Genomic DNA, 16,553 nt, shown 5'->3' with positions numbered 1-16,553 from the left:
AGTGGGAACTAGTCAAGGGGGAATCCAGGTGCAAAACTCAGGTTCTGTGAACATGAGGAATACAGCTTTAAAACGCCCCCCAAGTATGGGTTAACCTAGTGATTGCTCATAAGCCTTCCTTTTCTGATGCTTTCATGGAACCAAGTTATTCGCAATAAAGAACCAACACCCGATTCCCAATAGAAGATGGAAAATAGGGCCAAGCAACATGACAGCCTAATTACTGAAATGGGACTGCTTGTGGTGAGTGTACCTTTTCCCAGAACACACTTTACTGGCCAAGACGATTAAGCTTTGATTGTCTCAAGCTCCCAGAAAATAAGCTTAAATGACCTCAACGTCACTTTCCTCAACCCCAAACACGCGGATTCTTAACTAGCGTTGTGCCATGGCCTTTTGACAGCCCCTAAGGCCCACGAATCCGTCAGACCGCTCAGAACGTGTATGTTAGTGTCCGCACTTACGCGGAAGGGTGAGCAATGTCCTGTAAGTGACGTCGTCCCAGCACCCCGTTCAGGGGGGGGTGTTATTCCAGCTGGAGTAACGCCCCACGTCCCTCAGCTGACCTTGGGGAAACCAGCGCGCGTGGAAGTGGCTGAGGAGAAGCCAGTTCTAAATTCCTTGGCCACGAGGAATTTAGTAGGAAACATTCGAGAACTTAAGGCCTCGATTGGCTCCAGTCCAATCAAGAGAGAGGCTCCATACCCCCGTTTTGACCCTTTGTTCCTTACGATGTACGCCTGGTTTACCATAACTGGACACGCCTGAGGGCCCCAGTAAGGGCCCGGCGACCACCTCACACTAGAGAAGAAAGCTCTTGGTTGCGAGCTCCCCCCCCGGCGCGGGGGTCTTTTGCCCCCGCGAACGACCGCGCCGAGCAGACATTGGCTCCGCGTGAGGAAGAGCGAGCCGTGGCCGGCCGCGCCGCAGATGCAAACTCGCGGCTTGGCCTTTCCCCGAGCGAGTCCGGGCCCGGCGTTTCCGTCGGGGAGGCCGGCCGGCCGGCGGTGCAGGGCGGAGCCCGGCCTCCGGGGGCGGCAGGCGGGCCAGGTCCGCCGCGCCGAACCGCGGCCGGTGCCGGGAAGCGTGCCCCGGGAGCGGGCCGCCTCGGCTGCGGCGCTCGCTTCTCCGGGGGCCGGGGGCCCGAGGGTCGAGCCTCCAGGCTGCTGCGGCCGCGAGTACGGCGAGGTCAGCGGAGGGTGCGGACGGAGCTCGGGGGCCGCCCCACGTCGGCGGAGCCGGAGGACGCACTTCCTCCGCGGCCGCACGTCCGGGCGGCGTCGGCCCCCGCAGGCCCGCTTCCGCCCGCGCTGTGCGCGGCCCCGGCCCGGAGCTCTGGCTCTGTCGGTACCTGCGTTCCTACTTAACCCCGTGTCAGGCTAGCTGCCCCTGGTTTCCTCAGAAAAACGGTGCGATGCTGCTTCCAGCCACCACCGGCCGTGACGCACAGCTTGGACGCGGAGCCCGGCGCAGCCGCCATCTCCCGGAAATGCTGACGCTGGTAGCTGCCAGGACGTCCATTGTCCTGTGTGCTGGCAGGAAGTGCCTGGTCATTATTAGTGACCCTCTGCGGGGGGCGGGGCGGGGCGGGAGCTGCGGTGGCCGCCGTGGGACTGCCCTGTGTGTGAATGCTGACGTCCCCACCCTTTACCAGCTGTGTCCAAATTGAAAACGTTAATCTCTTAAGCCTCTCGCTTTGTTAATGGATTCAATGAGGTAATGAATTTAAAGCCCTTAGAAAAATACCTGGCACAGAGTAGTTTCTGGCATTAAGGTTAAGTCAAAAACAAGGAAAAGCTCTATGGATTTCCCGAGCACCTGTTTGCTCAGTGCCATGTCAGTTGGTTACGTGTTTGAAGTGTTTTCGATTCTCGGTCCCCAAGGGAATGGCCTTCTCTCACCTAAAAGAGCTGAGTGTTGTTTGACATCTCCTGAGCGTGTTTGCCATCACCCAGCCTCCTAGTTCCTAACGAAGTTCCTGCTTTTATTCAACTTGGCTCGTCCCTTTTTGCAGAGCTTTGTACTGGATGAGTATTCTGTTTCCTGTGATTTTATTTCACGGAATGAAGAGGTGGGCCACGCTTAGGCAGCAGCCTAAAATGAACGTGACAGCAGGCCATGCTTCCCACATACTTGGCTTCTGGTGTGGAACCAGGTGCGGATGGGGAGCAGAGGCAAGTCTTATAAAAAGAGCAAAAGAGAGGTGCTAAATTTGCTTTTCAGTTGCTCTGATGACTGTTGTCTCTGCTTCTTTAGATAATTTGTAAGAGAATGCTAAACATACAAAAGAGTTATCCCCCACCAAAAAAACTGGATAAACTCCAAACTTGTGACTGATTCATAACCCACTGAGTCTTGAGAAGATGAAGAATAATTAGACCTTTGCTTTCCAGGCTGAGTTGTTAACCTGTTTCTGTCGATTTCTGCAATCCCTGCAGGAATCTTAAGCCCTTGCCCCTTCAAAAACTGCCTATTCTCACTGGCCCATAACTGAAATTGACTGACAGCATCAAACACCACAATTCCCACTATGGAATGAAATTATCTGATGCCAACACCAGTTGAACAGCTGGAGGTTCCTTAAACTTTAGAACATCTAACTTTTATGTAAGTTATACTATAATAAAAACAAACAGAAAAGGAAATGGGAGAATAATGACATGGAAAAAGCATTTTATACTTTATACAGTGTAAAAATGTGTGTCAGGATATGCATCAAAATGTTAATTTCCTCTTTATTTCTATTTTTAAAATGTTCTACAATGATACATTGCTCTTGTAATAGTGGAAAAATAAGTTATTTTGTAAACTGTGACATAAGATGGATATTCTGTTAGCTAACTCAATTTTCATAGAGAAAAACAAATGTCAGTTCGATAAATCAAAAAAGAACTATAAACATTTAGAAATTTGGCATTAACTATAAAAGATGTTGCCTCTTGAATTTAAGGTTGAGAATGAGGTCTTGTTCCTTTTAAAGCTCTTGGATATGAGTTTTTCTTTTTAAAATGTGCGTGTTTTATTTTGCCAAATAAAATTTAAAAGAAAATATATCTCAGTGCAATTTTTTGTTACTCTACTGTTTCCCTTCGCCACTCAGCAAAGAGAAACACCTAGCTGAAAGGCACTTTGAAGAACATCAGTATCAAGTAGAGACTAACTTTGAATTGCTCAATATAAAGCATGAGGTTCTTTTTTTTAATTGAGGGGACAGAAATAGAGCCTCTTAATTATCATAAACTGCGTCATACTCTTTGGGAGGGCCCTTTGGCTAGAATCCATTACTGATTATGTATCTTGTACCACAGTGTGGGAACTGCATTATCAGAACAGTTTTAAAAGTCACAGTTTGTGTATTTGGCGCCCTCTAGTGTATTACTTTTTAATGACAAAAGGCATAGTTATCTTTACAGAGCTTAACTGGAAGAGGATAAAATGTAAATTTCAGTCCACCTTCCCAGTGTGATTGATCTTGCTTCCTGATATCCAAAAGACCCTCTCTGCACCTGCCCATGATTTCCTAGCTATGGAAATTAGTTCCTTAATCTCTAGGCTCCCATTTCCTCATCTGTACAATGAGGATCAATTTGCACGTATGAACTGTGTAGGGTTCCTGTTTGGACTAAATGAGTTAAATAATACATATAATGTGGATTTCCTGCACATAAATAGGAGCTCAATAATTGCTAGCTATTTTTTACATGTAAAGAGATCCAGTCAATACTAAACATGGTTGAAGACAATAATCAATCTTGACTCAGGTGCCATACTCTGCTATTTGGGGAATGGGAAGAATGTTTGGGGGGAAAAAAAAAGAGTTGCTGAAAAAAATAAAGAATAGAAGCCTAGGTATGATTTTAATGTTTGGTCCCATTTCATTGAGTCAACTCATGCCAACTCTGAAGTCTGGAAGCATGTTACACTTCTTTGCTTCCTTCATGGTGTCTGTAATTGCACACCCTTAAGCCTTACTTGTCTTCTTTTAGTGCTCTTTGTAAATGGTTATATGGTAGATCTTAGATATAGAAGATGCAAAATGATTGGAAAAATAATTAGTCTAAAAATTGAGGCTCCAAATTCCTTTTTCTGGATGAGTGTTGTTTCTCAACAGGCTGTGGACAGTATTTGTCTTAGCAGTGTACAAGTGTGAAAGAAGATGATTAACTCTGTGGAACCCATGTGAATCAGGATTTACAAATCAATGAGAGTAGTAGGTTCCACGTTCTCATCCAGCCTTACCTAATTCCAGCATTGCTTAGGTTATACAGTTAAAATTTATTTCCTCTGACACAATCCAAGAGATACCTTCTCTCTCCAGATATTCTAGGACACTGTCCTGCCTGATAAACATGGGCTTTGATGCTTACCATCACTAGCCTCTGGGCTCCCCAAGAACCCAGCGCCTGAAGAAAGTATTAGGTACTTCTGACCCCTGAGTACCTCTGGAGTCTTTGGTTAATCCAGTCTATAGAAAATGTCCCCATGCTTATTTTTCCTGTGTTTTATGTTAGATGTGTCAGTATTGTTTCTCCTTCCCTTCCACTGTCTTAGTGCTAAACCAGATTAATTTTCTCATAAAGAGCTACCAGCCTCTATAATCAAGCCTCTCCAATGTTTCCCCGAAAATAAGACCTAGCCGGACCATCGGCTCTAATGTGTCTTTTGGAGCAAAAATTAACATAAGACGCGGTCTTATATAAGACGTGGTATTATATTATACCTGGTCTCATTAATTTTTGCTCCAAAAGACACGTTAGAGCTGATGGTCTGGCTAGGTCTTATTTTGGGGGAAACACGGTAACTCTCAAAACCACAATCATGTACGATAGAGCATATTATCCCCCTTTTCCAGAGAAAATTGCACTAGGTCACCCAGATAAGTGTTAGAGACAGATTTCCAACCTGAGTCAGCCTCTAGGGCCCACAGCCTCCACACTGCATCAGAAACCTTTTCCAAGGGAGAATTTAGAGTTTTGCAGTCTTCAGAGGTGTAAGGAGAATCCTGCAAGTCCTTTCAGGAACTAAGCTAGCAGTTCTGAGGCTTCCACCTACCATAATGATAATTATTAGAACCATGATAGCTCACTTTGGCTTGGCACCTTGCAGTTTTCAAAAGGTGGCCCATAATGTTATCTCCTTTTCTCTTCCAGAAAAGTTTTTGCACTCATCTCGTCATCCACTGAACCTCCAAGCCGGAGCAGCAAGTTCTTTTCTGGCAAAAGAGTGCAGCTGCTATTTACCCCGCAGGGGTAAGCCCAAGCCTTCCTGGGAACACAGACCTGGCTGTGCAAGCGCATAAAAGAAATCTTGACAAAGGGGGAGGGTGTTCACATGCGGGCCATCCTGCTAACAGCGCCTGGGGCTGCGAGCTCTCCCACTGGACGCCGTGCCACAGAACAGAAGGCACTATCTTAGTGGCAGAACCACGTTCAGCAGTCCTCCCATCAGCCGGCCTTCCCCGCCCCCCTGTGTTCATTGATTATGCCAACCATGGGGTCGCCTAATTGCTTTTCCTCTCTTTAACTCTCGCCCTCCTGCCCCCTACCCTCAATATCTCTAGTCCTTAAAAGCTTCCTTTAGGTTTACACCTTAACCTCATCGTAGATTCCCAGTGAATGCCAAGGCTTGTGTGGGTGGAAGATTGTAAATCACAGACGCAGACACAGGCATGGGGGAGGGGCCGCCCAGAGGGTGGAAGGGCCACAACTTGAAAACAAATGAGCTTCTTTCATCCCAGTGGGATTTTTCTTGTTTTTTCTAAAGCCTGCTGTTCCAGCAGGGCACTTAACCAGAAGCTATGGTTTCTGGAACTTTTAGAAAGAAATAAGCATTAACAACAGAGTTTCCCATTTGTATGTCTGCAAGAGTTTCAGCAAAACTTGAGGGCCTGGAGAAATTGTTTACTTAAATGAGCCTCAGTTTCTCCTTTAGCAAAACAGACTTCACATTTGAAAAGCAGCTTGATGCATAGAATCAACCATCACTTTCCTCACAATTGAGAATTTCCACAAAATGACAAAAGGAGTAAGATTTGAGAGACCTGACTGAATATAATTTAAGAAAAATTAAATCTTGTCAGTTCTCAATTATCTGCTAGTGGAGGCGATCCAGAGGCAGAGAATTCCAGTGGGCCTTCAATTCACCGTTCATTTACATTTGGTTTTATGAGGCCTTTTTAGTAATTACCATTTTTATATGGGTGTGTCTGGGGTTCTGGGAATTTACACCTGTTTACAGCAAATAACAAAGCTACTCAGTGAAGATGCTTCTGGACCAAGTCTGCTTAGTGAGAGCTCTAAACAAAATGGGCTTTGGCCTCAGGGGAAGGTTTAAATCCTGATGTTGTGTGACAGATTCCTGATTTGAAAAACAGGGAAAATGAAATCATACAAAGTACCTTGACCATGGTATCAGAGAATAACCTTGGAAGTAGTGAGGGAATTCTCAAACACAACCATGAAATACATCCACCATTTCAGGTATTATTTTAATCTGGAAGGAGCTTGGATGGGTTACAAGTTTCCATGAGTAATCAGAGCTGCTAATTAACTTGTATTAGGCAGGCTTCACCAACCTCTCTTTAAATTATGACATTCTGGTGTCATAATGGATTATGAAGGGACTTAGCATGATCCAGGAAGATCACAGACTAGAGTCTATGGCAGGAATCTGGCCAATGAGCAACTCAGCTCAGAAGGTAAACATATTTTGTTCTCCTAAGAGCCATCTAAAAAGCCTAGAATTTCTGTGAAGAAGTTGTTGCTTCATGGTTTAACCTTAGTCATCTTAACTTATAAACACAAATCTTAACTGTGTTAATACATGGATAATTATAATTCTCAATAATTCATTTGAATTCATACTAAGTGCCAGATATGGCCTGTAATTAACCACATTACCTGAGAGGTTAGATGGCAAGAAGGCTCATTTGGGCAGCTCTCCTACACAAAACCCTTGGCAGAATATGCACAAATTTTGAATTATGTCTTGGGAAAGGGGGAGGTAGAGGGGGTTGGTCAGTGTCAGGCAGAAAGAGTTGGAAACTAAGAGCCCAAATATACCTGACCCGCTAAAAATACCAGATTAATTTTGGCAGTTTCTTCACCATCCCTATTATGTAACATGACGTAGATTAAGTACTCACTGTTGATAACTGAGGTAGAATTGGGTCCCTGTGCCCACAAACAAAAGAAAGTTTGGCTGCCTCACTTGTATATTCTTTCCAAAGAGCACATTCATTTTCAGGGACACTGTTCTACTAAATGTTTAGATCTGATATTATTTAGGATATGGGTTCAACAACTCACAAAGAGATGTCAAAATACAGTGTCAGTTCCTTAGTGTCAGGGATCCAGTTACTTTCTCTTACTGCCATCCTCAATACATGGCTTCCATTTTATAGTCCAATATAGCTGCTCCAGCTCCAACCTTTGTATCTACATTCCAGCAGAAATGAAGAAGTGAAGACATTCTCCTTTAAGGACAACAATCCCAATCCAGATATTGCCCTTACATATATCACTTCTCCCAACTGGGCCACATCTAGCTGCAAGGGAGGCTGGGAAACTGGGTGACTGTGTGTCTAGCTAGAAATTCTATTATATAAGAAAAGAATGGACTGGAGAATAGTTCGCAATTTCTTCAACGATTCCCTTCCTTTGGTTTTCTACTCCAAACCTACTTAATAATTCAAAGTGCTGAGCTAAAAGCCGGCTGAATTCCTTATGTACAGAAAAAATTGAAAACTAGAGGCAGTTTTACCCCCTCTATTATTTTTAGATCACATCATACATGCTTATTCTGGGGGAAGAAATAGAAAATACAAATCAGTAAGAACTTAAGAATTAACATCATGATACTCCATCCCTTGGTGATAATCTCGTTAGGATTCTGACGTCTTTCCTGATAAACTTGCCTAATACAAATGCAGACATAAATAACACAGACTCCCAGGGTGGTAATTTACATTACATGATGGTAGTGATGATAAATGGTCTCTATTATTGTGTGGGGTGGGGAAAGGACTTTAACCTGTCACACAATTGAAGGAAAATAGAAACTGAGAGATTTGTATTTTAGTTTCATCTATTAGTTGATCCCTGTGCTGTGTGACCCTAGCAAGTAAATTCTTAGTGTTTCCATTTCTCTACCATAAAACGGAAATTAAATACATTTGATTTTCTTAATCCCCATGATAAGACAGGAGAATCAAGTATTCCTTCCTGGACTCTCATGGATGGTGCATATCAAAATGTTTTGAGGAATATCAGCTGGCATATACACGTCAAGAGTTACTATCAAGGAGTGGCTACCAACTATCATAATGTTTCTTGGCCCTCACCCCTGTTTTCCAAGGCCAAATTGGGAGAAGTAGGAGATAAAGTGGTCAGATGACAGGATATGGTCTGGCCTAGTCAGACTGCCATTTGACTCTCCCCCTCTCCATTCCAAACAGAATCAGCCCTAACTCTATTACTGAACTAATCAGCATTTTCTGGTTTTATCTAGTTTCTTCTACTTGCCCCACCCTCTGACAGGGAAGTAGGAAAACAGATTTGTAGAAGTTGGTAAAAACGAATGTCAGAAGGCAGAGTTCCATTTCTAGATCCAAGAAAAACTTCCTGTTTTGTTAAGATCCTTCTTAGAAGCGGAAACTAGTTCACTCAAATGAAAACCACAATGAATAATTTCACTGATTTTTACCGTATGTTTCTTCAGCAAGCCTGAAATCTCGAGGAGGATGGTGAATAAGAAGGGAAACCAGCAGTGGGGAACTGTCAGATAGTAATGTCCAAATGCCCAGGGCTTTGTCACCTGATCCTTTACCACTCCCTGAAGGAAGAGTGGCAACTGATGGAGAATAACTTTGGGGGCACAGGACACAAAGGCTACCTGGCAGAGCCTCAGTGGCTCATTCAAGGACCACATTAACTCAGATTGCTTATCCTTTTTCCATATGGAGTTTCCTGTTTTACAGAAACATCTAGAATAGCGGTTGTATTTGCCCATGCTGTAGTAACAAATTAAGCCCGAATCTTGGCTTAATACAAGTTTATCCTTGCTTTCATTGTGTGTCTGATGCAGGTTGGTTGTGGAATGGGAGGTAGAGACAAGGGAATCCTGTTCAAGAACCCTGGTTGTCAGAGACTGACAGATTGGGAGCTGTGTTACTGTAGTCTTAGGCCACCATCCTGCCAGTAGAGGAAGAGAATGCGTGGAAAATTCACACCTGTTCTTCTGTGCTTCAGCCTGCAAGGTATACGTGTTCACTTTTGTCCCTGTGGTTGAACAGAACAAACTACAGGTGACTGACATAGCTTGGTATCCCTGGAAGCCTGGATCAATCAATCATTGGAATCAAAGCTGAGTTTTTAAAAATCATGGAATTTTAAGCTGTTTACGTTTAATGCCACGTAACTAACAACATAAAACTGGACGATTGTTCTCTGAAGGATTATTGACCAAAAGTGTTCAAAATACATTGTGATTCACGCCTCCGCTTACAGATGACTCATGTCTGACTGTCGTCCACTGTTTTTATGCAAAGGGAGAATGCTCTGTATTCACCATCATTACTAAATATACATACCATCCATATAGGGAAGATGGAGTTCTCTGGAATGAACTTGTAAGCCCTTGCCTTGGGGCGCGGGGGTCACTTTCTACATGATAGCTTATCCAGGACTTGAGTTTCTCTGCCTTCCTCCCTTGCGCCTTACTCTGGGGACATTTTGTCATCCACCAAAAAGGCAGGAGAGAAGCAAGGGAAATATAGCTCAGTTCAGGCAGACTGATTTCACAGGGTGGTTCTCAAGTCATTTTGTTTTAGTTGGCCTGCTTTGGAGCTGGTTGGGGACCTATGAGGTTCTCTAACCACGAGGCCCTTTCCAGATCTGATTTCCCCTTGGAATGACACATTATCCACCCTTCAAATGTAGCAATTGTAAATTCCTGCCTGGGGAGCAGCAATTGCTTTGAATTATACACTGTTTGAATAAATCAGTATGAGATTAACAAGGCCTTATTGTTCTGCAATCCTTTACTGAAACTTGCTGTAGTAATTTCTGGTGACATTATATTTCCCTGCCTAGCATTTGGCTATGCAAAGGAACACTTTTTCCACACTTTAATTGGTCATTTTTAGTTGCATGTAATACAAACATCTTTTTACCATTTTACCAACACTGAACAGAAAGAATAATACTATCAGGATTTTTCCGCTCACTTTTTCCTTTCCTTTCCCTCTTTCTGGCATCTCTACAATAATAATTTTACATCTTAAAAATTTCTCAGATTTGTGGTGCCCAAAATATTACTTCCTGACTGCTGGATACACATACAAGTGTACACACAATTTAGGATCCTCTCCTTTATAATATGTGTCTATGCTATTTTAAACATACACCTCAGGAGCACAGAATAAAATCAATTATCATATCTGGGTTGTGACACAACTCTCATCATTGGTCTGGTAATATTACTATTTTAAACATATTTTCATGACAATGTAAAGAAACAATTTTCATTTACTCTATTCAATGTTTGAAAACATTTCTTTCTCATTCATGTGTAAGGAGGGCGCAGCTCACAGTGGCCCATGTGGCGATCGAACCGGCAACCTTGGTGCTACAAGCACCACGCTCTAACCAACTGAGCTAAGTGGCTACCCTCTCATTCACTTTTAAATCATCTGCAAATAAAACTCCATAACTGAGAATAAATGTACCAAATTTACTTTATAATAGAATCAAAAGGGAATTTCTTTATCATGACAAAGTCTCAAGTTGAGATCAAGACATTATTTACCCAACAGAATAGGCTTTTATAAAAGCTTCTGATTCAGCAAATGTGAAACCAATAAATTATAGCTAGAATGGAGTCTTTTCTAGCTGGTAAGCCAGTTAAATCTAATAAAGATCATGAAGACAGAAAGCTAACTTGAAGCCAAAATAACTGCGGAGAACATTTTGTATTCCATTAATAGGTAATAAAATGAAATCTATAATAGATTTTTCATGAAAATACATTTTCATGAAAATATGTTCTAATTACTTATTTATATACAACTTTAAGCCCATATAACGATCACTCCAAAAACCACTGTTTAATAGCACAATATTTTTAAAACAAGCTTTGATGAACTCCACAAAAGAAATAATCTGTACCCATTTGTTCCCAAACCATGTTCTCAGATCTTATACCTAAGTTGAAATTTTTGTGCTACATGGAGTTGGAAGATATTTCAGATATACTATAAGAAATATGATAAATCATTTTTGAAAAATCTACATGATGACCATGAACTCAGCTAAAAAACCCAAGTCTATAACCCACACTGAAAAGATTTTAATTTATAAAGATATGAACCAGCTTCTCTCATTTTTCAAACCAGAGACTTTTTAAAAGCATTGTTTCTTCAAAAAGCTAAAGAGAAATAGTTGTTGCTGCTGTTAATAATTTCATTAGCAAGGAGACAGCTAATTCCTTAAAGGAACTTGTTTCAAAGTAGAGGTGTGGATGAAATCTGATAGCACGCAACTGGGCCTTATATGGAGACACTGGGCTCACAGCATAAACAAGAGTGCTCCATCAGCTCAACAAAGCTGAGGCCCAAGTCATGTAGCGGTTTATAGAGGAGCAATAGATATTTGAAGTGTACCATAAAGAGATGCTAAAGTAAGTATCTCACAAGCAGGTAGAAACACTGAGAAATGAAGGAAAACTGCCACCTATCCCAGATACTGATTTTTTCCCCTCATATGAGTAGTGCACAACAGCAAACAATTGAGTAGGGGGGAAAAATGACAGAAAATTTGAATTATAAACTTCCAGACTTCTGGAACTCAGTTCAGAACAGGGTCCAAGTATTCAGGATTGCTTCTAAATTTAAAAGGGGGCGGGGGAATCTCAATCTGAGCCTAAAACATTTCATATTTGGTAAGCTATTTGGGGAAATTCCACTAAATCTGCAGGCCAAGTCATTTTATTTATTCTTGCACTCCAGCCTTCCCATTTCGTTTTCCTTTAGCAGTTGTTAAACAACTGAGTAGACAGCTGGGATAGACCCAGGAGCTGTCTTCTCCCAGAACCAAGTCCATGTGCATCCTAGGTGGGTCAGAGAAGTCTTTCTTCCCATCTCAGGCGCTGTTCTTGCTGAAGAATGATCACCTTACTCCATCCTCCCTCAGATTGCCATGTTCTGACCACTTGCCTCCTTGGACACCAGATGATTGCACTGCTAGGAGCTGTGGTGGGAGCTGGGGTCACTGGTCCCATGATTTGTTGGCCCTGCAATGCTCTCCTGGGCGGCAGCAGAGCTCTGAGAGCCCGCAAGGTCTTCCACGCCACGGCTTGTCCTTCCCTTGCTTCCTCTATTTGACATCCGCCCTGCAGTGACCTAGACCATTACGCTGCCCTTGTGCCTCACTTTTCCTCATTAGGACAAAGAGCTGCCCCTTAGCTGAGGCTCAATTACTGCCTTGCTCTTGGCCAGCTATATGCCTTCCTATCCCCCCTCCACAGCCCCCACTGGCTGGGACTGTACAGGGAATAAGTCAGTTGCTCATGAGCCATGACTCCTTCATGACTTTTGTCCACCATCTAGACACAGTCATTCCCCTGCATATTTTGCACCCTGAAGATAGCGATAATTTCCTGAACGAGATTCTAGTCTGCCTTTTCTACCAAGCCCACCTGGTTACTTTTTCCAGAGCCAGCCCAGCTGGCCAAGTTCGTCCTCCTGTCTCCATCTTTCCCACAGCTGATGCTGCAAAAATGTAGGTGATAACAACAAGAGATTAGTCTGGCCCACAAAATGTCTCAGGTGCTTGATGTACTTCAACTTATTCAACAATGATGACCACCCTTGGAGAAAGCGATGCTGGAAGAGGTTAAGGGACTTGCTCAAGGTCACCCAAAGAATAAATAGCACAGCTATAATTTGAACCGAGATCTTTTTAATGTCAGGTATATTTCTGCTCCCAATTCCAACGTGTGGGGTTTTGTCCTCACACCAAGCAATTGTCAGACTCCATGTAGGTGTCCTACAATTCAGCTCGATTCTGACACTGTGTGCCTGGAGATGGTGTCAGATCCCACAGGTCACGGGCTCAGTCCTACTAGAATGCACCCCTCCCCACACACATATACACAACTTAAGATGCCATCTCAAGTACAGACTGTCACCCGTGCTTCTGACCAACTGGCAATAGATTGGAGGTTCCAACAACCACCTTTCTTGGGTTCCATTAATTTGCTAGAGAGCCTCAGAGTACTCAGAAACGTTCTCCTTACCATTATTATGTAACTCAGGAACAGCCAGATGAAAGAGTTGCACAGGGCAAGAGATGAGGAAAGGGTATGGAACTTCCATACCCTCTCCAAGAGTGCCATTCTCCTCAAATCTCCACCTGTCACCAACCAGGAAGCTCTCTAAACCCTGTCCTTTTGATGGAGGCTTCTATACTTAAGCATGGTTGATTAAATTGTTGGCTATCGGTGGTTAAACTCAATCTCCAGCAGCTTTTCCTTCCTCTTAGGTCACAGGGGTGGGTCTGAAATTCCAACCCTGTGGTTAGAGGGTTCTCCTGGCAACCAGTCCTATCCTTACCCTGGGGTCCAAAAATAACCTCATTAACACGACAAAAGACATCTTTATCCCATCACTTAGGAAACTCCAAGGGTTTTGGAGCTCTGTGCCTGGACAGGGGACAAAGATCAAATATATATTTCTTGTCATTAATCACATCACACCAGGTGACTACGCAACCAGGAGCCCAGGACCCAGCGCTCACGCTGCCTGCTTGCTGTCCCCTCCCACAGTGTGCCTGCTGAGTGGGGCAACCTCTGGGGTTGTGCAGACTCTCAACAACGCCGACTCCCTGCAGGCTCTGGATGCCAGCCTTTGAAAACTGGTTGTCATCCCTGCCTCTCCTATCGATGCTTTCTCCCCTTCCGGTGGTTTCACCTCCAGCACATATGGCTTGGTGGCAATGATCAAACTTATCACCAGAGTGCAGTCATCCATCAGCTGAGGCCTGAGGTCTTCCTGGATCTAGGAAGCCCCACATATTAGGGTTCTGGCCCAAGCCTTGCATTTTTTTCAACTGAAGCTCAGAGAAGTGCAGTAATGTCCCCTGTCACACAGCTAGGTAATGGCAGCAGGAAGACTAAGTTTTAACAGCTCCTGTGTCAGCCTGAGTAGGCTGGAAACAAGGAAGGCTATGTTTTGCATTAGGGCTTTTGAGGGCAAGCTAGATTGCTAAAGCCTGTGACTCTTGCCTCTGTTTCAATCTCTGACATGGAGCAGCAAAGAAACTTAACTAAGTGGATGGTAAATGTTGCTTACAAGGAGCAAATTGTTCTGGAGGAATTGCTGCTACCACCCATCTCTGGCAAGAACCAGGACTTTGTGAGTCCATTGCCAGTCTGGAAGTCAGAAGGATGTTCATTGATAGATACAGTCTCATGTCATGACCTAATTTACACTATAATATGAGCAAGTGCATGATAAGAATAGAAACTTGCATTGAGCATTTACTACATACCAGAGCCTGCTCTAAGTAAGCACTTCGTATGTAGTAACTTAGTCAATCCACACAACCACCCTTTGAAGTAGGTGCTTTAGCACCCTCATTTTATAAGGAAACTGAGCCATAGAGAGGTTGAGTACTTCGCCTAATGTCTCACAGCTAAGAAGAGACAGAACTAGGTTTTGGGTAAGGCTGTCCACTTCTAGAATCCATACTCCTAACCCTTGCACCAGATTGGCTTTCCTGGGAAATGAAAAATGGAAGTCTTTGAAGACTCCTAGAAAGACACAGGGATCTGAAATGTTTGGTTCAGGAAGAAGTGCAAGGACCAATTATCACAGAAATCCATACTCCTAGGTTCATTCCATATATCTACCCACTGACAATGGACAATGTTTGACCTTTATAGCCTGCAACGAGCTATAGAGCTCCTAGAGCTTTGCAGATTGCTCTAGGAGACTGTCACCCAGACCCACATGGTTTCTGGGCCAATCTCAGAGTGATTCATGGCACTTCAATCCCTGAGTTTAAAGTTAAAAGCAGACAAATGTGCACAACAACATAGGAAAGGAACCGATTAAAACTACCAGTAAAATAAATGTTAGGCAACTTTCAAATCTTGTGTAACTCCTTGCTTGATAAGAAATGCTCAAAAGTCAACAAAAGGAGTACAAAACAGGATGTTAAAAAGCACTTTCATTATGTTCTTAGAAATTTACTGCCAGAATAAGACTATTTCTGCCAAGAATAACAAGCCTTGTCATATAACCTACATGATTTGGGGTTTGCTGGGAATTTTGTGGGATATTTTGGGGTGAAACCATAAGTTTTCATCAAGTTCACTTTCAAAAAGAATGTCCCAGAATTAATACACATACAGGGAAGGAGCCCCCTGGGTGGAAACAATGGCCCTGTAGCCTCTACAGGGGTGATGTACCTCATAAAACTTTGGCCGAGAGACTGTCATTTACCATATAGATATACCCATGGCGGTGAGGGTCTCCTTCCAAAGGTCTGTGTCCTAGGGGCTGGGAATGCAAAATAACACAAGAGTATGAAGATGTGGAAGGACTTGTTCCCATTTGTCCGCTAAGATGTACTTGGTAGGGACAGATAGAAGACTGAAGGGGAAAAGGAAAAATTATTTTGTAGCATCCAATAAAAATGTTTTTCAAGTACTTAAGCACCACTCTTCCAAACATTAAAAGCATTACAAAGGGGTTACGTTATTATTACTGAGTGGTGGGATTCTTTGATGTTTTTGAAATATTGGTTTCTTTGTCTCCCAGATTTCTTTTCTCTCCTCGCCCCATCTCCCCATTTTAACAGAGAAGCCATTCTTTGCTTATATCTAAGGGGCAGGACTTGAGAGCAGAAAGCACAGAGCTTTGGAGTTTCAAAAACCTGGGCCAGTGGTTCTCAAAGTGCAGCCCTCAGGCCCATAGCACCAGCAACACTTCGGTATTTGTTAGAAAGACAAATTTTTGGGCCCCACCCTGGACCTACTGAACCATCGGTTCTGAGGATGAGGCCTAGAAGTCCTTGTCTTAACAAGCTCTCCAGGTGTCTCAGGTGCAGGCAACACTTGCAAACCATCGGTCTAGGCCCTTAGGGTACTGGCGAAGACTAATAGGCAACAGATTTCAGAGAAAACAGAAGTCAAAGCAAAGCTCCTTACCCAGATTGGGACAGCATTCCCCAGGCTGAGGGATGAGGGAGCTAGCAGGGAAGGGATGAGAGAGAGGTGGTGGGGCCAGGAGAGAGGTCTGGACTTGATACCAGCGTGCACCTAGGTAAGCCCATACTTTCCGGTGACGAAGGGCTATGTCAGCTGCCTTCTGGCAGGTGTCTGGTGACGACATACACTTGACAGCGACCAGTCTCTCTCCATTGCCTGCCAGGCAGGAGAAATTGCTGGGTCTCTGTCTCTCTATTCCACATGGACAATCCCTCCTTGCAACATCCTGGGATGCTCGTCAGCCTTTGAGAAGGAGGCGGGGCAGTGGTGGGGCTGGACCTCTA

General features: G+C 43.7%; 1 long non-coding RNA gene across 1 annotated transcript; it reads left to right on the top strand.

Annotated features, from left to right (window-relative positions):
• Nucleotides 1–1,569: 1,569 nt before the first annotated feature.
• On the top strand, nt 1,570–10,011 carry LOC308510552. The gene is made up of 3 exons (XR_013995367.1): nt 1,570–1,716; nt 5,151–5,249; nt 9,085–10,011. It is a non-coding gene; the product is annotated as an uncharacterized lncRNA (long non-coding RNA).
• The last annotated feature ends 6,542 nt before the right edge of the window (nt 10,012–16,553 follow it).

The sequence above is a fragment of the Rhinolophus hipposideros genome (genome assembly GCF_964194185.1).
Source record: "Rhinolophus hipposideros genome assembly, chromosome: 18".
Lineage (NCBI taxonomy): Eukaryota > Metazoa > Chordata > Mammalia > Chiroptera > Rhinolophidae > Rhinolophus > Rhinolophus hipposideros.
This window is presented reverse-complemented; position numbering and strand designations above follow the sequence as displayed.